This window comes from Eptatretus burgeri, chromosome 11 (genome assembly GCF_056783735.1).
Source record: "Eptatretus burgeri isolate ZD-2024b chromosome 11, Ebu_testis_v1, whole genome shotgun sequence".
Classification (NCBI taxonomy): domain Eukaryota; kingdom Metazoa; phylum Chordata; class Myxini; order Myxiniformes; family Myxinidae; genus Eptatretus; species Eptatretus burgeri.
Genome location: NC_140971.1, coordinates 21,012,079 through 21,035,557, shown reverse-complemented (window position 1 = coordinate 21,035,557; position 23,479 = coordinate 21,012,079). Strand labels below are relative to the sequence as shown.

The window sequence follows — 23,479 nt, the reverse complement described above, 5'->3', positions numbered from 1 at the left end:
AATTCAAATAATTGCCAGCATTCCTCAGATGAGATAATGAAGCATGCACATTTGTAGTGCTCAATTTCATTGCCAGAGGTATCGACTTCCTTGTCTTGGCCACCAACTCAAAGCATTATTTTGTCCGGACCCTCATGTATGTATTTGTAGAGGTACTTCACTGCCTCCACTCAACAGACCACTTCTATATTAATGTGTGCATTGTAATGAGGGAGAAGGTACGGGTTGTAGGGTACCATAAAAGTGTTACTGATCGTAACCTAGCTGTTGTTTATGGTCTTCATACATGTTTGACCGCCATCAGCTACATTTCTCCTTCTGTAGGGGGACATGATCGATTGTTCAAGGTGGTGTAAAGACACTCCTCCTTGGGGAAACCTTTTGTACAAGTCTGATTCTTCATGTATGACACAGTAAGGTTGAGTGCACCATAGGGACCATGAATCATACAAGAGGTGACACTTTGTCTTCGATGCTCGCTGAGTCGATCTGGAAAATCGGCACATACCGCTCGATCGACATCTTGCTTGTCCTCATCTTGTGCGGGGCTTGGCCTCATCAGACATGGTCAGCAATATGTGTATACTGTATATGCTGCAAATGGAGAGAGTAAAGGCAAGTTTTGGTCGGTGATGATGGTTGAGGTTCGGTCGGACAAGGTCAAATACTGTATTGCAAATATTTGGGAATCAAATTTTAGGAGGTTATAAGATATTGAATCTAACCTATTAAATGTAGTCGGTACCCACATATGGTGTAGACCATTTCGTAGGTTACATTTAAGTATGTCTGATTTTAGATGAGGAAAATTTTATTCGTTCATGATAGCTTCAATTGGGTTGGATAAGGTCAATCATATGGAATGCATGCTCATGCTTACTGGAAGCCCTCGCATCTGGTCTTCTTTGATGCACACACAGACTTTGACCCTTCCAATAACGTGCTTCTTTAACAAATCATCTAAAAGTATTTGATAGTTTTTTTTTCAACACGATGGGGCGAACATTTGCAGACTGGTCTGTAAGAAGTGAGCGCTGGATTTCGGGCCATTTGGGGTTGCATGTGAATGTTATGAAGTAATCTGGCTTGCCATATGCTGGAACTATAGTCATGACATCCTGGAATTGCTTAGCATACCAATGGGGAGAACCATATACAGATGGAAGGGAGAATAACTCTGGTACGAACTCGTACTTCATCGTTGTTGTCTCATGCATCCAAGTGAACCAATGGAGTGGTAAATCTTGCCTTGTATCTTGAATGTGTGGTTGAATGGTTCATCAGGTGGAAGTTGGTTTGTGTGTACGTTTGTTTGTTACTTCTTCAGGGCCGAAACCATCGCCGGAAAAAGAGCTCACCCAGCCAGGCAACACCAGGAACCATCTCCCCACCACGCCTTGCCTGGAAGTGCCGGATAGCCCCTGCTTGTAGGCCATAAAGACATTTTGGGGGGTTTCAAATATTATAAATCGCTTTGAAAGAGCAACATTCAAGTTCACTACTTCAGAGATACTGTATTTCCATAAATATTGTTTAGACTTGCTGCACAATTCTTGCTTTTTCTTTGATTTCAGAAAATGTATTGATGCGAAGGAGATAAGCTTTTGATATTGATATGTCACGGGCAACCAAGGGTGGTACTTTTCAAAATATAAGGAATGAAACTAAATTTATTTGAAAAAAAGTCACTTATCTGGTCGCGGGAACAGGTGGTGCATTAATTTCTAATTGATCGATTGTGGAGCTGCACTTGTCAGATGGATGGAGAAGAGCTGCCAGCCGTCCTCGGAAGCAAAAGTATAATTGTCGAACAGAGCAGGCATCTCTTTCCCCCTCCCTTTCCCACCCCTCTTCCTCTTCGGGTCAACATCCTCTATCGAGCGTCTCCAAGTGCACAAACAGCACACGCCCTTTGGGATGCTGAGGCCAGCCCAGCTTCGAGAGACTGGGTAGTGAGAGCTCAGGTGAACGACGCTCGGGCAGTCTGCTCGTGGTGTGGCTGGGAACTCCGTTCAGTGGGATTACCCACTGTGAACACATAACTATAACGACCACAGCTGTGAGTACCTCTGTACTTGACTTTTATAAGTTTTTTTTTCGTTTTTTGGCTTCCTATACTTGTATGTATCACCAGTTAGGTTTGACTTCACTTTATGTGCTGTTCCATAATTGAAAAATTTTAACTCTGAAACTTAATGTTATCTTTTTGTATCTGTCACACTCCTTGCATTGGTAATGGTAAATGATTATACTGCACCCAACAATTTATTGTTCATTTTACAGGTGAGAAGGTAAAAATATTTCATTAATTTTTTCCCTTATTTTTCTTTTATGTGCATGTGTGGATTTATATGTAGGTTTGCGTATAATTGTGTCACGAGACAGTATATGCAACAAAGCATTTCTGCAGATGTACCTTTCAGTGAACTTTTCACAACATTATTGCCTCTCAGATAATTATCATCATCGTCATCGTCATCGTCACCGTCGTCATCATCATCAATCGAATATTGTGTAAGGCACATTATGAAGTGATCCTATTGTTAAAACCTCAAATATCTTTTTACTATTGCTATCGTTTGATCTACAAGGGGCATTCAATATATTATACAAATAAGTTACAACAGCACAATAAATTTTCATACATTTCCAAAATATATATATATATATATATATATATATATATATATATATATATATATATATATATATATATATATATATATTACACCACGCATTGCTTCGCTGATGGGAACACTAAGAGGGGAGGGGAAGGGAAGGCAGCGTGGGCATTACCGGGGTGAAAATGCTTTCAATCGTCGATTGCGAAAGCGAACTTGTTGCTGTTGCAGACTTTTGTTTAGTTGAATCTGCATTCTCAACCGTCACTAATAGGTACTCTCTCTGGTGTTTGATTTTCATATGTTTTCGCATATTGGACGTATTACAGTGATGAGCAAGGTCTGTTGAACAAAGTGAGCACGCAACTTTCGTAATCTTCTTTAACCTTCCCCAAATAGTTCCAAACTGCACTTCTGGACCTTTTGAATGACATGTTGTCAAAACTTTATCAGTTAATGTTTTGCCGACCCATACGTCAGCAAAGCAATCGGCACGCTTTACCGGCCAACTCTAGATGCTTTGACATTCATTTAAAAGGAACGCACCCTTGGGGTATGTTTAATTTGCAAGTGACTTGCTTTTGCTGCTATATTGCAAATGGGATGCCCTAGGGACATGTTTCCTTTTCAATTAATACATTACCAGGCCATGTGTAACTGGAACATGCCCAATAGAGTCGAAAATTTTTTCTAAGAAAAAAAAATGCTTCTGTTTATGAAGTTGGAATTACTCGGAGTCAACGTTGATTCCAGTTAACTTCTCAATTTTTTTCGAGTCCATGGTTGTAATTGAGTACTTTGGAATCAATTCCCCCCAACACTATTAAGCACTCAAGCAAGTACACCAACGAAATGGTTTATATAGAACGGCTGGCTGGGCCATACTAAACGCTGCCTGGAGATGTCCGGAGTATAAAACAATATGCAAATTGGACAAATGAACACATTTTCTAGCAGTTGTAACTGCTGCTAAATTTAATTCCACAGTTTAAATTTTCAATTTGGTTCAGGTTAACAGATACTAGAGCTTATCATATTTCAGCTGTAATGCTGAAAATGTCCAGAGTTGTATGGAGACTGAGGGGACAGGGGGTTTGGGAGGAGGTAAGTGTGAGGTAAACAGAAGGCAGACGTGCGGTGGAGCGTTAATTACGATTCACACCATCTCATTCTACATAGAATAACAGTGAAGATGGAAAAAAAAATGTCTGAAATATATTTTCTACTGGTCATACCATAACACCATCCAGAGATAAACACCACCCGGATACGTCCTGAGAGAAACACCACCTGGACACGTCCTGAGACAAACACCTTCAGGAGACAAACACCTCCCAGATATGTGTGAAGACAAACACAGTCCAGAGATAATCACTGTCCGGACACTTCTGGAGGTAAGGCCTAAGTCACATTTGCTCTACGGCGAGGATACGGCGGCCGTACGCCCTCTGAATTAACAGAAACGTGCGACAGCCGCAGAGTTTCTGCGGTGGCCTCAGGGTGGCCCAACGCCATATGGCTATATTTTACAGACCGTACAGTCGCCGTGGAATTATAGCGCGTGCGGAGTTATAACTTTTTTCATTTCTACGTTCGCCGTAGCAATTCAACAAGCCGAAACAAAGGAACTGGTAAAGAAAATAATTTTAAATTAAAAAAACCCACTCGTTACCGTCCGTCTGGCCGCACGCTCGCCTTAGGGCCCCCCTGCGGTCGCCTTGCGGGCACCTTGCGTCTGCCTTGAAAATTATATGGCCGCTGATGGAACACCCTAAGGTCACCGTGCGACATCAAATCAAAGACCGTACGGCAACCCACGTTTTCGGTCTCCACAATTTATAAACACGCCGTGCACTCCCCGAAAAATAAAAACATATGTGACTGCTACATTGTGTGGCCGTGGAAATACTGCGGCCGCCGTATAATTGCTCGTGGCCATAGATTTTGGAGACCCCACGGCCGCCGTGGCAAATGTGACTTGGGCCTAACCGTCCAGAGTAGACGATCAAATAATGTTCAAATACAACTCTGTGGATGTTTCTCAGCATTAAAGCTGAAATGTGATGAGCTCTAAAATCTCTACACCTGAGCCGAATGTCAAAATTTTTAACGTGGAATTGACCTTAGCCGCAGTTCTGCTGCTAAAAAAAAAGTGTTCATCTATCTATAATTCCAGCAATCTCTGTGGTGTGTGTGTGTGTGTGTGTGTGTGTGTGTGTGTGTGTGTGTGTGTGTGTGTGTGTGTGTGTGTGTGTGTGTGTGTGACCGCTGTTTCTCGACAAACGCTGGTCTGATCTAATTGAAACTTACCAGGTATATTGCTGGGGACCTTAGGATGTGCCTTTTCAAGGTTTGATATTAATCGGACAAGTGCTTCCCAAGTTATGGCCATTTATTTACCAAACCAATGGGAAGACATGTTGTTGCGTGGGCGTGGCCGATGGGGAAGGGAAGCACAGCCACGTTCCCCATTACGGGTGACAACGTACGGGCTTCCGGAGAGTGATGAGTTTGTGTATTTTAATAATTTCTCGATTTCTTATGCGCATTTATAGATAAACACAATGGCCCAAGTTATGATCGTTTTCATATTAGACGGTGTATAAATTTCGGGAACATCAGAGTGCTGGTATGCTCCGAACCAGGAAGTAAATTTTTTCTCTCTCTTGTCTTCTCTTTTTATTTTTCCTTGCCACGACATTGCGAAAAGGTAAAATACGTTGGCGTTAATTGAATAATTGGGCATTAAAAATAAATTGCGAATAATATCGAACTTCCGGGTCACGCACGTACGGGCACGTGAGAGCGAAAAAACGGCCTGTGTGGTTTATTTATTTATTTATTTATTATTATTATTTTTTTTTTTTTACGGGCACGTACTAGTTTATCCAATTCAAACATCCGTGCGTCTCCGGGTGATGATTGTTATAATCGATCATGAATCGCATGCCAATCCAGCATGGTGATATTAAACACTGTCCAGAGATGACGAGTGTCAAAAATGTCCGAATTAAACAAATGAGCACTTTTTTTTAAGCAGTCCGAACTGTTGCCAAGGTCAATTCTGCAGTTTAAATTTTGAAATTCAGCTTAGGTGAAGAGATTCCAGAGGTTATTGCATGTGTGGAATTTAAATATCACTACAAACACTCGTAGATGCCCAGAATGTTGAGCAATGTCTAAAATGGACAAATGAACACTTTTATAGCAGTCAGAACTGCTGCTAAGTTCAATTTAGTTAAAAATTTGAAATTCGATTCAGGTTAAGAGATTCTCGAGCTTATCATATGTACAGAAATGAAATAAAGGGACTAACACTGGTGGCATCTCCGGGTGTTTATAAGCATTGCAATGTTTCCAGCGATTTGTAGGTATGAATATGATGCATTTGATGACATGAGTGAGGAAAGTGCAAAAAAAAAACAAACATTTTGAGCGCTAAGTCTGAAAGAAACTGTTGCGGCCTGTTCCAAGTCAAGGCATTGTTGAGCAGGCCAAACAAAATGGCAAATTAAGACCCCAGAAAGCTGACAGATTGCTAATTCAGGGGCTGACCAAGGGTGACGCCTTGATAAAGGATAATTAAATAAGGATGTTAATTATCTTCAAAAGGGGTATTTAAATTAACCTAAATACCCAATTTTCATTCATGCACTAAAGGCCCGGTCACACCTTGACGTTTTAGCCAGCGATGGCAACGTATTAAAATGTATGTAAAGCGCTGGCTTACGTTGAACTTTTGATGTTTTTTTTTTAAGATTCGGACGTATTCATAGCGACTTGGTCTTATGTATAACGCATTGGTAACGGACACAGAACGTTTCGTTGTGTTATAGATAACTTATACCAACGAATGCTGAACCTGTTGTCGGCCTACACAACCGATGCCCAATGATAGTCTAACTTAGGCATAGCGCGTTGCACGCATCGCCGACGATGTCGTGACGTAGCCTATTAATAGGCTGACGCACAACGATTCGAATCATAACTGCCGTAGAAATGGAAGTGTCAACATCGCGGTCACACCTTGGCGATCTTGCCAGCGTATGCCGACCGAAGAAAAATGTGTCGAAAACGTTGGGGCACGTCAAATACGGTATGAGTAAGTTTGGTATACGTGAGTAGAACGCTAAAGTACGCTATCATACGTCGTAGTAAGTAGAGTACGTCAAGAAATTTTAAACATGTTCAAAATTTTATGACGTACTCGGCGTATGACACACATTCCGCATGCGATGGGGATAAGTTTTACACACGATATGTGGACGCTTACACACGTCCACAAAGGCTACTTATAAGCTACTCATAAGTTGAAACACGTCGCGGTCATGTCTTTTTTACGCGAAACTTATTTCTAACTTATGTTTGACGTGCTTTGAACCAATTCTTTACGTAGTCCCAACACACATCGACGTATGTAGACGTATTCCAATGACGTCTTCCGGTCGACAAAAAAAAAAAAAATTAACGTGTTTCTAGCTTACAACTGCCATATAAAGACGTGCTCCCAGTGGTTTTGGGAATTGGTATATAAAAATGCTGCTCATAAGAGGGGAACCCAACAGTGTTTTCGAGTCCTTTTTGAGTCGATGTCCATGTCAGCAGTAACAGTATCAGTATCAGTATTAGTATTAGTATTAGTATTAATAGTAGTTTGTTCATGTTGGCAGTAGTAGGTGAGTGTGAGGGGGAGGGTGTGGGTTATGATGGATCGTCCTTGCGTTTAACGATTTAACGATTTAAATGACAAACTCAACGATTTAAATGGCTGCATCTCCACTATTGAAAGTAGACGCTTGCGCTCAACAATTGGATTTTTTTTTACACTCAACGACTTTTAAACGGTACCACTCAGCTATTTTCATTGTTTACAATGAACGATTTAAATTGCTGTCACTCGCCTGTGTTTTTTGACGCTGGGGTTTGGAAATTTGAAGCGTTTCTTCTGAACGTGTTAAAACGCTCAAACTCGACTATTTTAAATAGACGCTGCCGATGGACAATTGGAATCATAGCCAAGCTAGACATCGAAGTGTGAACATCCTCGTCGTGCCGAAGAAAAGTTTGAAAAATGCTGCAAATAAGTGTCCTGGCCGTGGCCGTGGACGCTGACGCAAGGACGATCCATTATACCGACATCTTTCAGCCTATGAGTAACTTAAAAGTAACGTCTGTCAATGTGTGGCAACAATCACGTAACGTGCCAACAACACGTTAATCATAGGTTAGAAATAAGTTTCGGGTACGCTAAACATTACCTCGGCGTGTCTCAACTTATGATTAACTTACAAGTAGCATGTGTTGACGTCTGTCAACGATCGCAGACCGTGCATACAACTTGTGGCCAGCGTAGCGGAACGTGTGAGTCATACGCCGGCATACGTCGTGAAATTTCAAGCATGAAAAAATTTGAGGACAACCGAAAAGTACAACGTATAAAGCCAGCGTACAACGACGGATGGCAGTGTTTTTCAGCGTGCTCTCAATGTTATCAAAGCTTACCCATAACGTATTCAACATGTGCCAGCGTTTTAGAAAAAAAATTCAAAAATCGGCATACGTTGGCTAAAACGTCAAGGTGTGACCGGGCCTTTACTTGAAGTTCCCTGAGTATGCATGCAAAGTTTGGGGCCCACTTGGTTTCATGGTTTTGGAGTTATGGAGGAGACGGACTGACTGACGGACTGACACACACTGACATATATATATATATATATATATATATATATATATATATATATATATATATATATATATATATATATATATATATATATATATATATATATATATAGTGATTCTATATAATAGTATGCTTGTTCTTTTGTCCGTGTGTGTGTGTGTGTGTGTGTGTGTGTGTGTGTGTGTGTGTGTGTGTGTGTGTAACATTCTGTGAACACCCGTTGGTTGGACAGTTCACCTGATTCCACCCACAATTTAAACATGAAAAAATCGTAGGCTGCCATGTTGACGATGTAAAGCCAAAGACATCTTCGGAGCAGTCATATACACAATCGCCATGCCCTCCCTATTAGTTTTTCCATCTATGTAAAATGACCAAAGCGACAGTTGAAAGTATTTTTGAGCTGATCGGCATCAGGAGCCTGGTGAAGATAGGCCTCAGCAACCGAGGCAGCAGTCTGTTGTCTATACACCACCCAAATAACTATGTGGCATTCTCACAAGCAGGGCTTTTACAACAGAGGTTACGCAGGTACTTGCTATTATTAGTCCCCTCCCAGTTTCATCGGAGGGGACTGTAGGTTTACTCTCTATCTGCCCGTCCATCTGTCCATCCCACCTGTGGTTTATCAGACTTTTTTCCCCATACCCCTTCACATATTCAACCAAATCCTGACACATGGCTTTTTATGATATATTATAGAACAAGTTCGAGTTTCGGTGCGTTTCGTCAATTTTTTTCACAGAGTTATGCCTTTTTTGGACTTGTAAAATATCACATTGGTATTAGACATGTGTATTTACTGCAAAGCAATTCTCTCTCTTGTTTCCGACTATTTTCTCTTGAACGACTCGTAAAACGCATGCAATTATAAAGGTCTTTGCCTGCGAAATTCCGGGAATCTTGTGACATTGTGAAAGAAAACATCAATCAATATTTACTTTTTATGGTGTGTGTGTGTGTGTGTGTGTGTGTGTGTGTGTGTGTGTGTGTGTGTGTGTGTGTGTGTGTGTGTGTGTGTGTGTGTGTGTGTGTGTGTGTGTGTGTGTGTGTGTGTGTGTGTGTGTGTGTGTGTGTGTGCGCGCATCAGGAAGAAGATAATTGGTTTTGAGTCTCGTGGTCACTTGAGAGTTGCAATTCCATAGGGTTTCCGCAAAACTTGTGGGATTGTGAGCTGGACGTGTAGGAGCTATTTTGATCACTGCTTTTCTGAATTCGGTGATAGCATGATAGGAGAAGGGAAAATATTAAATATTGCACTATTTTGATGTTGGAATGCACGAATGCTTTTATGAGTGGGAGGAGGGTGAGGAGGGGAGAACAGAGATGGGGTGCGAAAGTGGGGGTGAAAAGCAAAGGCAGGACAGAGTTGGGAGGGGCGAGGTTGAGGTTTTGGGGGGGGTGTTGAGGACCTTTCTGTGGGGGAGAAGGGGTTAAGGAGTTGTGGCAAGGGGGTGGGGATAGGAGTTGGAGGCTTGGAGTGGGGAGGGCATTGATGCCAGGGTTGGGAGGAGGATGGGGAGGACTTGGGGTTGAGAGGGGGATGGGGAGGATTAAGGTTTAGGAGGGTGGAGGCTGAGGACTGGTGGTTTGGGAAGGGGAAGCAGAGTTGAGGTCTTGGAGTAACATTTTACATTACATGAATGTTCCGTCGGTCCTTGCTGGTATGTATGTATATATAATATATAGATATATACAGTGTAATTTTGAAAAAGCTCTTCTGGATAAACAGTTGCATAGGTTCCACATATTAGGTATGAGCTTAGCAGAGCCATAGCCCCCTACTTCCCAGTAGGATTGTACTGCAGCCAATACTGTGAAGATAATTTAATTCTCAATTCTATACACCAGTGCTGGATATTCTATACACTAGTTCTATACACTATACACTACATCAATTGGACTCTGCACATTCGGCATGAGCTTAGCAGAGCTATGTAACTGTTTTAGCAAGAAGAACCTTTTTAAAAATCCAAATTGTTCCTGGCTACCCTTAGAACTATTTATTGCACCACAGACAAGTTAATGTGTGGCAGGCATTTCTTATTTGTCAGGATGCATGCAGCAATAGCTGGTGTGGCACTTGCTTCCTGGTTCCCACTGCAGTCATGTGGTCTGATCTCGACTTAATACCTTGTAGGGTTTAAGCAATTCATTCTGGAGAGGCATTTCTGCTCGTTGCTCACTGGGACCTACTCCAAATGAGGTGGGGGTTCAACTTTATGACCAAGCATTCTGACTTTTTGGGGTTAGAATGTATGTACTTGATTGAGCATGTGCTTCAACCTTTGGGCTGAGGCGAATGTGTATGTTAATGGGACAGCCTTGTTGGACTGTGTACTTTAGCCATGGAGTCAAGGTGCATGTCCCAAGCTGTTTAAATGTATATTTTTTATTAACCTTTTTTTTTTAAATATAAAAAGGCACCTTCAAAAGAAACAGTCTTGGTGAACTGTGTACTTTGGCCATGGGGGTCAGGGAGTACGTCACAAGCTGTTTAAATGTTATAATTTTTAAAAACCTTTTTCTACATAACAAGGCGACCCTCGTGAGACAAGGGCCAGTCAGCAAAACGCGTGATGTTGATGTTCCCTCTCCGGGGTGGACTGGTCTATAAAATTGAGAATTAAGTTTTCTTTCCGGTATTGGCTAAAGTGCAATCCTACTTGGAATTAGGGGGCTGCAGCTCTGATAAGATGCCTAATAGGGTGATCTAACTCCGAGAAGATACCGTGCGCAAGACTGGAACATATTTACATGTGAAGGTGGATGGAGGTTATGTTTTCACCCCTGTCTGTTTGTTTGTCTATTTGTCTGTGAGCAGGATCTCTCAAAAATTTATGGACGGATTCAGACTAAATTTGGTGAACAGGTTGGGTGTGTGGACAAGGACGAATTAATTAGATTTTTTTTTGAAGATCCGCATCTGAATACTAGAATCATAAAGTGATTCGTCATCATTGAGAGATAAGACCAAAACCGATATCGAGCATGATATTTCAAAACGTTATGGATGGATTCAGACAAAACTTGGTGAATGATTTGGGTAAATGATAAGAACAAGCTGATTAGATTTTTGTTACAGTCCGGATACAGACGAGGCCTATCGGTGGGAAACAAAACGTAAACCATTCAACTTGGCAGATTTCTTATGCCGATCACAGGCTCCTGATGCCGATCAGCTCAAAAATACTTTCAACTGTCGCTTTGGTCTCAATGGTACGTGTTGTGGCATAAAGTCCACCAGCATCTGGAATTGTTCAGGAGGGATGCGGCACCATTCTTCCACGAAAAAAGTCAATCAACTTACACCTATTTGATGGAGGTGGAAAACACTGTCTCAGGCATGATTCCAGAATATCCCACAAATGCTCGATTGGGTTCAGATCTGGTGATTGAGAAGGCCATGACATGTGGATAACATCAGTGTCATGCTCATCAAACCATCGGGTGACCACATGTGCTCTGTCGATGGGGGCTTTGGGGCCGGGGGGGGGGTGTCTCATTTTATAGCCTTGCTAACCATAATTATAGACAACCCGGAATGTACAGCATTTTTATACATGACCCGAAGCATGCAGGGATGTTATTTGCTTCATACATACATACATACGAGCAAACTTTTACCGTATTAGTCATGATTAATCAGTTCTGACTTTTGTTGAAGGTAATATTGAAATTGGTACACAGAGACATATTTCTTATTGTACGTGCGCAATCAAAACTTGTGCAATTCTTATTTACTCACAATTATTATAATTTGGGAATTTAAGTATTTGCTATGATTTTTCTTCAGATTTTTTAAGTGTTCAATAGCATCCCCTGAAGTTATTTTTCAAATTATTTTGGATTATAATAGTCATAATAATTAATTTTTTCTTTCTTTTCAACTCCTTAAATGTAAAACGGCCATTTAGACATCTCATTTTAATGTCGGTTTTGACAACATTCACGAGCAGCAATAGGGCAAAGTGCTGTGTCACGATGAATGTCGTAAGTCAGTTTTTCTGTCGATATCATCGTGTTCCCAGCTCTCTTTTTCTCACGACGGCTTGTTTTCCTCCACAAGATCTGTGGGTTGTCTTGGAGCTGTCTCATCTGCATTAATTTCCTGACATGACAATAAACTGGTGTCCTGGTGTTTCACAGGCAGGGAGCTGCAACCAATGCGTGCGCGCCTCTTCGATGGGGTCGTTAACCTGGGGATCCATCTGCCTCTGACAGTGTTGGTTGTCGGTGGATGTTAAATATCTCCCTGCTGTTTCACCGACAAGTCCATTATATGCTGTACAATGGCTACATTACAAATTTGTGACCCAATCTGCAGGGGACATTACATCAGCGATGTATCTGTGTGGCTGTAAGGAAGGTTTGTTAAAATTACATTCAAACTAAAAAAAAAAAACCCTTAATTTGGCTGAGTAGGAAGGTTCCAGATTAAAATACATAAATTCCTGAAAAAAGTAACTGATCCATCTTAACCCTCATCATACCAACATATTTTATGACCTAATGTTGCCAACTGGGATATTTTTTGGACCCCAAGTGCAAAACTATTCAGTTTCACTAAATCTGCCAAAGTTCCACATCAATGACTAAACATGGTGTCTTATTGATAAAGTCAACAAACTTAAAAAGAGAAAAATAAATATGAAATCTAAAATTAACCCTTGAACTGAGAACTTTTATAACCCCAACTCCGTCCGACGCACTAAATATCATTCAATCTACTAATGAGGAAACACATTTTGATTGGATGAATTTTAGTGATAAAGTAAACAAGCATAAACAAAAATGTTTTTTTAAAGGACTTGTCCCATACAAATACCAAATGACATAATCGTATACGCAAAAAAAAAAATGAACGAAAGCAACTGTGGTCTTTGTGGACCCCAGAAAGGATTTGCTTGTCACTCTGTGCGGCAAGGTGGGATCTTTAAACATCATATATATGTATTACCGACACATACAGGTAAACAAACTAATAAAACATGAAATACATTGTTGAAATTATATAGAAATAACACATAAAAATGTAGGTCTGGGGTCCAAAAAGACCCCTGTTGGTAGGATTATGGTTAAGGACAACGGAGACAGGACAACAACAGATTTCTCATTTCTGCAGTGCTATATAGTTGAAGGTCGAAGGAACTATATTCGACTCAAACCTCCTCGTTTATAAGAGGACATATCAAGCTTATCGTTCAGACGTTGACAAGCTTGTGAATGTTCAAGATTCCATCCATATCAGTTACCATAATGAAGATACCATAGATACCATATTATATATTTGATAATTAAAAATAGATACTGGGGGGTGGGGGGGGAGGTGGTGTACATTTCTGCTAAGCTGCCATGGGAATCAAACCCAAACCCGTGATAACAATATAACTAGGCATTACAAACTCGAGCAGCAAGCCATTCTGTGCTTACAAGCTGTTGGTTACCAGAACCAATATCATTTTTTGAATGCAGAGTCGAGGCTCATGGAAAAGCTCGAACCTAGATTGGATCAGGACACTACATAATGAAAGAAACAGCAGAGAGAGGGGAGGGCGGAATGCCATCAGCAGGGCAGTAGGACAAAATAAACGGAGACAGACAACAAGGGATGTGCGGGTTAGGGGTAGGGAAGAATTCAGGGGGTGGGTAAAATGAATCGGAGGCAAAATCATAATAAATAAAATAAAATAAATTGTAAATAATAATGAATAAAATGAAATAACAAAACGAGAGGGATGATTTAACGGATGTAAAAAAGAAAATGGTTTTGGGTGGGAGATGATCTGAGATGGTGATGAACAGCTGTCTTGAAGATTTGGCAGGGGGAATGAGATCGAAGAGGATGTGGAAGTTGGTTCCGCAGGTGGGAAAAAAGAGGAATGAGAACGGTACTCAGTAGAGCTCATACCTCTGCCAGGCTAAACAATTTAAATTTTGTATCCACTGGTCGGCCAGATCTGGATCCAGATCTGAACCAAAATCTGACTGGCTTGTTCCTGTCACCTAACCAACTCATCCACATAGTTTTGTCATAACTCGTCCACAACTTTTCGAAGTGTCATGCTCGACATCGTTTTTGGCTTCATCTCTCAATGGTGAAGAATTGCAGAAAAAATAGTTTTCAAATTCTCAGATCCGGATCCAGATCTTCACCAAAATCGAAATGATTCATCTTTGTCACACACCCAACCTGTCCACTAAGTTTCGTCGGAATCCATCCATAACCTTTTGAGATATCTCGTTCGGGGATATATATCTTACAATATACGGGGAAGAGCAGACCTGGTCTTAAGCGACATTTCATCTGTGACCCAAGGACTTCCTCGGGTCAGTCTGTTGAGTAGCACAAAGGAGTTGAAAGTTCTCCTTACAATGGACGACGAGTCTTTCAAAGTTGCTCATAATAACACTGCACAACAGTAAGTGAAAATCAAAAGTGCTGAGAGTGAAAGGATATTACAAGGTCAGGGTAATGGTAAAGAAAACAGAGACCGACTTCAGTGTTGAAGTTTATTGCAAGCAGCGTCCTGCCAGGAAATGCTGATTCATTTGGAATGTTTGGAATCCATGGGGTTTAGGAAGTTTTGGCAGCTCATCGTTGCATACTCAGCAACATTAGTTACACATGATCAGGTGACTGCACAAATGTTGGAGAAACCTTAAAAAAAAAAAATTATATATATATATAAAAAAGGATTCACAATTGTAATCATGTTTTTAAGTTGTAGTGGACAACATGAACTTACAGACAATCTCATTTCATTTTGGACAAACAGTAGCTTCACTCAAATGAACCGCTCCATCACTCGTCCATGCATCTCGACCTTGGGTAATAAATAAACAGCTTTCAAATGCTCTCTGAGAGGTCTATCATCATTGTTTGCAAATGAGTAACAGACCGATATTCATTTATTAATACTGTATAGCCCCACTGATTGCATCATCACTGAGGTGTGGCTGTGCCGCTTACATTGAACATTTGGGCAGGATTTTGGAATTTTCTCAAGGGTGCCGGTGATAATGCGCTGATTCTGTCACGGTGATCGACAATGGTGACGAACACGGTGACATTTGTAAACATCCGCCAAATGATGTTAGCTTACCTTTGAGGTGTCCAGTCTAAGTTTGATCCTTTGGCCCAGATATAAACTGTACGATTGGTGCTTTGCAAGTATGGAATTGCATCACAAAGTGCACTGTCCCTCAGGTGGATGTAAAGTTGGGACCAGTCTGCTTGCATCATTTAGTGTTTGTTAAAGACCCCACGGTGTACATCGACTCAGAGCAAGTGAGTTATTGCGAGCACTCGGAAGGAATTCCAAATTCCTGCCACCTCCAGTCGAATGTCAGGCCTGCTAAGTTGGTTCATGAAATACTTGGGCCAAGACCACATGCTCCACGAGCAATGAACCCCAACGTTAATGGAAATAACATGAGGAGGAGAAAACTGATGATAGCAAACAGGTCACCAGCTTAACATTCATCCAAGGGGTGGCACAGCTATTGATTCAATGACCTTCCTGTCAAACTAGTTGATAGTCAGATTGAGCATCAAACACAAATGAAACAGCTCAAAGAGAACTGAACTCGACCTCTGCGTCATTCTGTCGGACAGAGGTTGGTCATGGAAGTGGGTGAGGGGGAGAAGAGAGATTGGGTACAGCTTGTGGTCAAAGATCATGAAAATGCTAATCTACAGCAGTTTGTCAAAAAGACTAAAAATTTGAAGTCGAACTGCAAACACATGCAGACAGGATATTTGGCTTGAAATGTCCTTTGAAATATAAATCGCTTGATGCTTTGTTTTCCCTTTGTGAAGCAAAAATGGCAGGTAGGTTTTCAGATCCTCGTGGAGGATCTCGAAGTCTTACTCACGTTGTTGTTCTTCATCTTCTTCTTGTGGACTTTTTTGTTTCACAGCCTACAGTTTTCATCGAAACTTCCTGTAACCTGGCGTATATATGTAAAAATACCCCGCGCAGACAGTAACCATGTCCGATTTTGAAAATTCCTCCCAGAAAAAAAAGTTATGACGTCAAAATATCTCCGTTAATGGAAATCGCCTAAAAATTTATCTCCGAAACTCGGCAAGTTTTTTGAATTCTGTTTGCGGGAATCGAATAGGGCATGAGCAGAGATGAATTACTGCACATATGACGTCACATCACTATGACGTCATATCAATTTTTATGACGTCATTTCTATTTTTTTGACATTTGTTTTTCACAACCCAGAGTTTTCATCGGATCTTCGTGAAACTTGCCATGTATATGCAGAAAGCCCACGCGCAGGCAGTAACCATCTCCGATTTTGGAAATTCTTCTGAGAAAAAAAGTTGATGTCATAATATCGCCGCTAATGGAAATCACCTATACCATTATCTCCGAAACTAGGCAAGCTGTTTGAATTTTGTTTGCGGGAATCAAGCCGGGCATTAGCACAGATAATTTATCACAAACCTGATACATCACAATGATGTCATATTCGTTTTTATGACGTCATCACTAAGAAGACGAGGATCTTAGCTCATTTGAGCTTGTTTTTAAACTCGTGTCTGAGGCTCACAGAGAGCTGAAACATGTGTGTATATATATATATATATATATATATATATATATATATATATATATATATATATATATATATAAATAAATATATATATATATATATATATATATATATATATATATATATATATATATATATATATATATATATATATGAAATCGTTGTGGCCTGTTCCAAGTCTAGGCATGGTTGAGAAGGCCAACAAAATTGTTACCCACCGAGGTAACCAGCATGCGCCTTTACACCCTCTGCCGTACCATCTGTCATCCCTCAGACCGGCAAGCAGCAGCTTCTCCGCTCACTGCAGATCTGGATAAAATCACAAACTGGTCCAACACATGGAACATGTCTTTCAATCCAGACAAATCTCAAACTCTCACTATGCCTCTTCGAAAGGACCGTTTAGAACCCCCCCCCATCCACTTTCTCAACAATCCTCTGGAAGAAGTCTTTTCTTTCAAGCTTCTGGGTCTCACTATCTGCCATGACCTTTCCTGGGAAAGCCACATTTCAAACCTCGCCTCCAAAGCCAGTCGCCGACTGGGAATCCTCCGTCGTGCAAAGTCCTTCCTCGGCCCTCTTGAGCTCTTGACCACTTACAAAGCTTTTGTCCGTAGCCTGATGGAGTACTGCTCTCCCCTCTGGGCTGGTGCTCCTGCCTCCCACCTTTCTCGGCTTCACGCTGTAGAAACCAGGGCATTTCGGATCATCGGCATCTCCCGCAATGAAGCTGAGTCTTTGGGCCTCTCACTCAATCACCGCAGGTTTGTCGGTGGTCTTTCTGTCTTCTACCGACTCCTCTCAAGCCTTGCCCCCCTGCTCTCTCTGCAATTTGTCCCCACCACATTTCTACAGGGCGCTCAAGGTCCGCCAACAACCCCCTTCTGGTAAAACTACCAAAATCACGAATCACTGCTCACCTTCACTCTTTCATTCCTCTTTTTTCCCACCTTTGGAATAAACTCCCTCACTCTATTCTTTCCCATTCTTCCCTCCAGACTTTCAAAACAGCTGTTCACCACCACTTCTTATCATCCCCATCCAAATCCTCGATCTTTTCTACCCCTGATAATCCACCCAAGCCCACTTCCTTCAATTCCCCTGCTTTCCTTCCTGAAAGTCCCTATAATGTCCATCTTCTCTTCCTCATGTTCCCCATCCTTCTCCCTTCCCCAGATCTCCTAATGTGTCTGTTCCCCACTGTTTTGTCCCTCCCACTTCCGCCCCTCTTGTGTCATGCCCCCCCTTTATGTGCGTTGTGTGTTAGCTCTCATATGAGCCTCGACAAGGTATACAAAAAATAAAAATAAAAAAACCTCCTCAGCCGAAATGTCTGCATCCTGCAACAGAGTGGTGATCTATCCAAAATGGTCTCTTTATATACTAGAACGTTCATAACTTGATTGAATGCCACTCTTTTAAAAGTACTGTGTATGGGGCCACCACCGCTACATGACCAGAAGACGATGAGGACGCATCACTGTACGTTCACATAAATTCCATTGACATCTCTCGGTCACGGATACATCAACACAAGGAATGGAATTTGAATTTGGAATCTCAAAATCCAAGCTAAGTGCTCAGATAGGAATGCCAATGAAGCCAACTCCAAATGGTACACTTGTGGGAATTATCTCTACTTTTGCACACTCAGTAAATATAAACCTTAATAAAACTAAATTAGATTAATATTTATTGTAAAAAGAAAAACCACAATGCACATCATAGTTAAAGTCTAATTATTTTACATGTCAGACTTCCAGGAATGAAATCAGACAGTTACAAGGTGAGCAGCCAGCCCTCTTCAAAGTAGGAACAAAGAAGTCTGTATGAAATATAACAACAATGCTATTCATGGATGCACCCAATGAATTCCACAAACTCTGATTAAAGAACTCGATGAGTTAACTATCAAAGCCGCTGGAGGTCATATTTTCCACCTGGCACTACCTGATATCCCAAGTCGGCCTTGTCAAATCCCCATTTTCATCCTTCTCTCAGGGTGGTAGTTAATAATCCATCCCCTTATCTCAAAAACAACTCAATTTAATTACCAGCCTGAACCCCCCATTTATTTATCACCCGGAAATGCAAGTTGTCCAAGACTCGTGGAGGATCTGCAACACAAATCATGCATGAGAATTGAGACAACACCGGACTAGACCAGATAAGCACCGTTGGTAACTTTGGGGTAACTCACTAGGGGTAGAAGTAACTTTCCACGGGGCACTCTTCATGATTTCGCTTTTCTCTCCTCGGTCAGCGAGGCAAATTAAAGAGAAGGTTCTACCCCTCCATGGGATGCCGAATCATGGAGTTTAATTCCATGAATACACTAGTTGTGATTATATTTGGTGAGAAATAAAATATGAGGCATTACTTTTGTCGCAACCCTTGGAAATCTATGATCTATACTTGTTAGTGCAGTGCACTTTGAACTTGTGAGCATGTGAAGCATCAGTAATTCATCATGTTCTTGGTCAACGTCAAAGCTGTCTGTAAATGCGTGTTCGTATATCCCAAAGGTGGCCAACTTATTCCATGTTCATAAAATCGCCTTTGAAATATCCCATGGGATAATTGAGCTTTATAAGAGGACTGAAAGCTGGCTGTCTATTAAATATTTCCCCTTGTGAAATAATGGCTTTGATTAAGGCAATGTGAGGGAAGGTCTGGGATGTTACGACAGGATGTAGAATGTCATATCCGAGCATGATTTTATCATGCATGAAAAACATGGCCGAGTTCTAGATGACGAGTCCCATGAACTCAGGAAAATACATAATTCATTCCCATTTGGGGGAAGTCTAGCAGTGGGAAGCTCCCGCTTGTCCACCATCAATCCAGCAGGATTCTTTGCACACATTGTCAAAAGGGATGAAATATGGATTCATTAATTATCCGATCCAAAACCAGGTGTGTTTCATGTGCACCCTAACCTGCAAGAGATGATCAAACAAAAGGGAATTTCTGACTTGATTTTTTTTTTCCAGAAACTCTGTGACATTGCCCCTCGTGTGAATGAATAGGAACGTGTTCCTTAGCAGTTTTCAACTTCACGTTCAAATACATAATGCTCCAGAGAAATGTTTTTGACATGATTTTAAACAAATTTAATTGATATATAATCCTGGAAAACAAATTGGGAATTTTTTTTTTCAGGGAATGGTTCTGAAATAAATGTACTAATCACATCCATGTCAAGGGCTTTCACGGATCTCGGCTTTCTGGGTGATGAAACGGTTTTCAGGATGGCAGAGAGGTATACGCACAACTAAGCTGTCTAGCCTGGGTTTGAATCCCGACCCAGCTATAAGCTGTCATCCCAGTGTTTCGCGTGATGGGCGACGCATCAATGTGTGTGCCGTCCCTCGGATGGACGTTAACCTGGACAACCCCTCTGCCGGAATTAGTTGGTGGACGTTACAGATCCCACGGTGTCCTTCACGAAGAGAAGGCGAGCTATCGCCGGCGCCCTGAACAAATTATAAATTCCTGCCATGACTTCCTGAGTCGATGTAGCGACGCATCCAGGATTGTAGCATAATAACTGCTTTGGCAGCACTCTGCATGGGGCATGGTACTTCATGTAGATGTCGATGTCGATGATGATGGTATATTTCTGCTTTCCTTATTTCCATGAGTATGAAGAAAGTTTGGGAAAAGGTTTCTCATTGCGGTCTTTACATATTGCAAACATGATGGGCGTTCAAATTATTCTCCAAAAGAAGTGTCACTTGTACATTCGACCCTCTGTTATGATGCTGACACTATATTAGTAGGTTTAAAATTACGTGTACTCCAATTTTTTTTACTAATTACACAGCATTTCTAACTCTTGTTATTAATGAAATAGTTATCTAGAATATTTTTTTGAAAAATTATGCATTGTGAATCCAGGGTGAAATAACCTGTAGAGTGTAACAGAAGGTTTCCAAAAATGTATATTCCAAATAATAAATAGATTATTGATGTAACTGAGGGGGACTTGACGCAGCAAGCCGATGATTGGAAGTTGAGTTCAGAGTTCAATTTATTTTGCCTTCAACAAATTGACTGTGCGGCTTGTGGTACCTATAGTAACAGCAACAATAGGCAAATCATTATCCTGCACACGCGAAGGGGAAAGAGGGGTTAAACAATTGGTTCATGCCTGTCTGTTTGTCTGTCTGTCCACATACGTCAGCTTATGATGGAGGATAAACTTATTTGAATTGAATGTTTTATTTTGAACATTGAATTGGAACATGAATCAGAAGACACACCTGTAGTTTAGCAGTACTTTTTCTCTGAATTTATCCAGATCACAAATGTGCTGAGAGAAGTGAAATTCGTTTTTACTATCTGGTAGTCAAACAAATTTGAAAATCATTCAAAACAGGAAACTAACTGTTTTTTAGGACGTCATAAAGGACACAAACAACAGGCACGAATAATTAATGTATTGTGTTCGATGGGGTGGTGTAAAAGCAACTGCGTCAATGGCGGTAAACTTCCGGAATTAATTTATTTATACGACTTTTCAATCTTTATTTTATTGAAATTAGTTTTGTACTTGAGCACTGCACAACACAAATTGCCATCTTATCGCCTCCAGGAACCTCCAGTTTTGCAGTACTTGGACATGTTGAATTAACAACCAATTTTGACCTCTCAATATCTGATCGAGCGTACTCGGGCATTTTGCCTCTCGATGGCAGAAATAATCTACAGTGGTTGCCAGTCCTATTGTAGATCGCGGTGTTCGCTTGAACCGGTCTCCCCCCTAAGGTGGAGTGCACTTCATACCGTTCTGCAAGTATATTAGCAGTCGCTAATTCGTGCCTCATCGACCCGCTGCCATAGATGATTTTCTGACCTCGAATGGCTCAAATATCCCAGCAAGCTGGTACTCAATTTTCCGACCTCAGAAGGATGACAGGCTGAGTCAACCCCCTGGTGTGTATTAATTCAGAGGCCAACGGGGCTTGAACTCAGGACCCTTGGATCCCAAGCCACTACCCTAACCACTACGCCAACACCAGGATTATATTATTTGCATGAACTGTACATGCAGCTACAGGAACAATATCCTCAGAAGTTGTCACCACTTGGACTCAAAGCTCATGTCATGAAATATTTTTATGGTTATATTTAACTATTTATACTTTTTTTTTTTTAACAACAAGCAAGCAGCACTAATCGTGCAACTCGTACTGGATAATGACCACACTGATCACAAATATTGCAGTACAAAGTTATTCCCGAAGGTAGTAAAACCAGCCTCACCCAACCTCACAGGGTAGGCCTACTGATAATCCAACTCAAAAGTTTACAAAGTTATATTTCTTCGAACAAGGAAGCGAAAAGTTCGCCACTCACAACATGAAAGGCTATGTAAAGGAAATAGGATTTCATGCTATTGAACTGTGTTTCAGTTTAAAGGATCATGTATAGTGTGGTTTTGAAACACCAGCAGAGTTGCATCACTATGGACACCAAATGAAGTCGAATGGCACGCGGTAGAGCGCACACCTCTGACTGGCTGAACAGTTTACGTTTTGTATCCCACTGATGGGCTGAATCTGCAACCGTACCTGAACCAAAATCGAATAGCTTGTTCTTGTCATCTCCCCAACTGATCCACCAAATTTCATCCACAACTTTTTTTTAGATATTGTGCGATATATCGTTTTTCATCCTATCTCTTAATGGTGAAGAATCACTTTAAAAATTCTCATGTCCAAATCCAGATCTTCACCAAAATCGAATCAATTCGTCCTTTGTCACACACTCAACTTGTCCACCAAATTTCGTCTGAATCCATCTACAACTTTTTGAGATATCCTACTCACAGACAGAAAAAACAGGGGTGAAAACATCCACCTTCGGTGACTGATGTAATAATTCCCAAAAATCTTTTGTGAATACACATTAACCCAACCACATTTGTAAGATAAGACAAAATATACAGGGTGTTCCAAAAAAGACGCGGACAACTTTGGTTGTTAATACATTAAGAACCACAAGTGATACAATGACACCCTTTGGTTTATATGATACAGAAACTCGTACAGTTTTGTGCACACCATCAATACACTTCAATTTGAGCTCCATTTGTTGCGTGCAGGACATCAAGCTGGTGCACGAGTTCTTGCCATGTTTGGCTCAGCATGTTTGCGTCCACCAGTGCGCATGCAGTTGTGATCCGAGAACGAAGGTCCTGCAAGTTTACCACCTTGGTTTGGAGACAACATCTTTGACAAACCCCCACAGAAAAAAATAAAAACATCAAGAGGGGTTAGGTCTGGTGATTGTGGGGACCAGGCGGTTGGTCTGTCTCGGCCAATCCAGCGACCTGGAATTTTTTCATTCAGGACGGCTCAAATGACGAAGGCCCAATGAGGGGGAGCACCGTCCTGTTGAAAAATGATGTTGCGTTGCAGGTCTTCAATCTGTGGGAAGGCGAATCCTTCCAACAAGTACATGTGAATTGTTGAGGTCACTGTTTCCTCCACGAGGAAAAACGGGCCCACTAAGCGGTCATGGAGAAGGCCACACCACATATTGGCCTTTGGACTGTCACGTATGTGTTCAATGACCATGTCGAGGTTGTCAGAGTCCC

General features: G+C 41.2%; 1 protein-coding gene across 3 annotated transcripts in view; it reads left to right on the top strand.

The window, feature by feature from the left end:
• The first annotated feature begins 1,895 nt into the window (after positions 1-1,895).
• The window catches only part of LOC147016632 (uncharacterized), a 110,480-nt gene continuing 88,896 nt past the window's right edge, over positions 1,896-23,479 (top strand). For 2 of the 3 annotated variants that reach the window (XM_085845485.1, XM_085845483.1), the window contains exon 1: positions 1,896-2,059. The gene's annotated coding sequence lies outside the window, so the exon portion shown is untranslated. Of the gene's footprint in view, positions 2,060-10,363; positions 10,511-23,479 lie in introns of those variants that run through there. The other variant, XM_085845484.1, reaches the window with a different exon arrangement.